At 30.0% G+C, this 3,774-nt stretch overlaps 1 pseudogene; it reads left to right on the top strand.

The window, feature by feature from the left end:
* Nucleotides 1-3,114: 3,114 nt before the first annotated feature.
* Nucleotides 3,115-3,393, top strand: LOC143390025 (large ribosomal subunit protein eL43 pseudogene; annotated as a pseudogene).
* Nucleotides 3,394-3,774: the final 381 nt, after the last annotated feature.

Genomic DNA, 3,774 nt, shown 5'->3' with positions numbered 1-3,774 from the left:
GATATGTGTTGAAACTTAACAATCCGTGGGACAGTATAATGAAATGTGGCCCTTAGGATGTTGAGCCATTAGTGATCTTCTCTTATTAATTAGATTAGATAACTTTACAAAAGATATTGACAGTAAGAGTGTGCCCTTCCTTCTTACTCTTTCATCCCTTTTTTCCTGTGAGAACAGTTTTCCCCTACAATATGGAGGATGCAGCAAACATCTTAGAAGCAGAGACCAGTACTTTGTAGACAAATCCCTCACTACAGCACCTTGTTATGAGACTTCCCAGCTGTGGAACTGTGGGAAAATCAATTTATGTGTTTTTTTAAATAAATGACTCATTCTTAAATATTTTAACATAGAAGCACAAATGGAATAAAGACTGATTTAAACAAAATCAATAATTTGTGTCAAAAATCTTTATATTAGTCTTCTTAGATTTAAAAATCTTATTTTTTCCTCATTTAAACTATCATTTTACTTTTTAAAAATATAAATTTAGAACTATTAAACATACTAAATTTTAAATGTACCTTGTTCTTTCTTGAAATTAAATAAAATACATATAAAATTTTCTTAATTAAAAACTGCTCACATAATTACAACAAAAGTGGATTCTATTATCATGTGTAATGGAAGAGAATCTATAAAAATTTAAGAGTTATTATTCAAAAGGAAAATTATTTTAAATACACTCTAGTTATTTTTTAGTTATAAAGCATGTTCAGGTATATTTTCCCCTTTGCATAAATTCTGGCTTTTTCACATATAAACTAGATAAGTTTGACTGTATTTTTCTAGCTTTCACAGGTGCAAGTGTGTTTAATAGTTATATCTTATAGTGAATACATTGAGCCCCAGAACCATGAACTTCAAATTAAAGAACAGCTGCTTGGCAATATTTTCTTATATGAACAATAATCAAGATATAGTCATAACAGAAAACCATGAACAAAGGAAAGTGTATTTTAAAATTGAGTTTATCCTAAAAAATTATATTTTATATATTAATTAAATTTGATATTATTTTCTAACATTTTGTGTGTTTTGGTATGTCTACAAGTTATTTTCTTCCCTTATTTTATTGGGATAGCTCTTTATCATTATCTTTAATCCTCACTTATCTATCTCTAATGTCTTCTAAATCTAATGTGATCTTCTTAAAACAGTGCATATTTATTCACATATCTTCATTTTAGGTAATTAACATCATCACATTAATTGCAGTACCAATTCCTACTGGCTAGATATTCTTAAATCTCCTATTACATATCAAGAGCTATAGGTAATAAAATGCTCTTTTATATGAACAATTATATATACACATGCAAGTAATATTAGAGTATCAGTAGTTCAGATAATCCTTGATATTAATGATCACAGAAATAAATTGCTTCAAAATTGTATGAAAAATGCACATCACCACTTCTTAACATATTATCAACATTTACATATTGCTATTTATTTTTAATAAATATATCAAACCCTCATGTGATTAGAAGACTTTATTTTCACTTTCTTATTGATCTGTCACTATGTCTGAGAATTAGAAACAATGAATTTATTCAAATATTAGTTCAAAGAGTGGAATCATATGACATTTGTGAGACATCTCTTTGACAGGCTTTATAGTCGAGAATGCAAATTTTCCATCACTCACAATTATTACAATTATATATTCTCTATCTTGTGGTAATTAATACTGAAATTCTTCTGGGAAATGTATACTGTATCAAAATATCCATTAACAATAAATTCATTTAAACTCATAAGCAGTGTGATTATCAAAAAATATTCTCATTACTATTTTATTCCTTCTTAAATTCCACACATTAAACAAATAAATCAAAGTTTTAGTCTTTGTCTTCCATTAAATATTGACACTTAGAAAATCACAAAAAAAAAGCAAAGGATTAGTTTGCAGTTGCAAGGATTTTGGATTCAGATCTGTAGAGCACCAGATTGCACTATGTATTTTGACTTGGTTTTGTTACTTGACAATTATTTGTTTTTGTAAGAGAAAATGTCATGCTTTTTTCCTCCTGTCTTTGAACAATGTAATTTTCTTTATAACAGGAGATCTTTAGAAATATAATTAAATTAAATAAAATAATAAAATAGTTACCAAACTTTAAAATTACTTCAGCTTCTTCTGAGAAAGCTAATCAGAAGTTTAGTTTCATTCTAGTGTCAGGAGAAACTTTTAAATACAATATCTGTTGTTGAATTAAACAAACTCACTTTGTCAGAAGAAGTTATAGAAGGCCATTTGTTGTAGCAGAGCTTGCTGTTAACATTGTCTAATGGCCAAAAGATCAACCCAGGATAAAGATTTATTCCGGAAGACAGATTATAAAGATGAATGAAGAAGGAGCAAATTCACACTGCGTATTTCCCTCTTGTAAATTGGTCAAACTGTAAATTTTCTACTTGCCTAACCAGAAGTAAATAGATTTCACAATAGGCAATGAGTATTGCTCGTAGAGAGGTCTGTCAGTAAAATTTAAATTTGAAGAATAGGAAATAATTCTCCCCAAAACCCTTTCTCTCTCAATCTCTAAATATATTTAAGGAAATAAATTGAGAAAGATATATATATATATATATATATATATATATATATATATATATATATATAATGTAGATCAAGTCATTTCTCTCTTTGCAGTTCATCCTTTGGAAATATATATACACACACACACATATATGTATGTGTATCTACAGGGAGAAATAGAGGTACAGAACACACACACACACACACACACACACACACCCGTGAGTATGTATATCTACAGAGAGAAATAGGGATACACACATAGGTTTGTGTGTGTGTGTGTGTGTGTGTGTGTGTGTGTGTGTGTGTTTGTGTTTGGATATACAGAGAAAGAAAAAGAGAATTTAATTTTTTAATTTTTTTTTTTTTAGTTGTCAGTGTTCCTTTGTTTTAATTGTATGAGGTGCTGAGAATCGAACCCAGTGCCTCACACATGCTAGGCAAGAATTCTACCACTGAGCTACACCCCAACCTGAAAGATAACTTTTTAAAAATTACGTTAAAAAGGAAAGTATATTATTAAAAACAAGTAATTAGCCTCTCTGGTCTCAGGCCTAAGTTACGGCGACATGGCTAAAAGCACTAAGAAAATTGGAATCTTCAGAAATATGGGACTCACTACTGTGCCTCCCTCTGGAAAATGTTGAAGAAAATTGAAATCAGCCAGCATGACAAGTACACTTGTTCCTTCTGTGACAAAATCAAGATGAAGAGACAGGCTGTGGGGATCTGGCACTGTGGTTCCTGCATGAAAACAGTGGCTGGTGGTGCCTGGGCCTACAACACCACTTCTCCTGTCACAGTCAAGTCTGCAATCAGAAGGCTGAAGGAATTGAAAGACCAGTAGAAAGTTCTACCATACAGCAGAATTGCAGTTTCTTGTTAATTATAATAACTGGATGTTCTGATGTGAATTGCATTAATATTGCACTTTCAAAAGAGATTTGTAAATTGATGCCCTTCTAATTTGAGTTGGAAAATTTCTCTGAGATGGGTTATTGTAATTCAGGTCTTTTTTCCCCAGTAGTAAGATGATAATGGCATGAAGCTAAGTCTTAAGGCTTAGTTATATACCTAGCTTTTTTGTTTTTTTTTTTTAAATCACTGTTCAACTACTCAGATATACATTGACATATTGTACAAATTTGTTTTAAAGGTAAAATGTGCTAAAATACACAAAGGATATACATAAAAATAAAATAATAAAATATAACAAGTAATTACACATT

Source organism: Callospermophilus lateralis, unplaced genomic scaffold, assembly GCF_048772815.1.
Source record: "Callospermophilus lateralis isolate mCalLat2 unplaced genomic scaffold, mCalLat2.hap1 Scaffold_73, whole genome shotgun sequence".
NCBI lineage: Eukaryota > Metazoa > Chordata > Mammalia > Rodentia > Sciuridae > Callospermophilus > Callospermophilus lateralis.
This window is presented reverse-complemented; position numbering and strand designations above follow the sequence as displayed.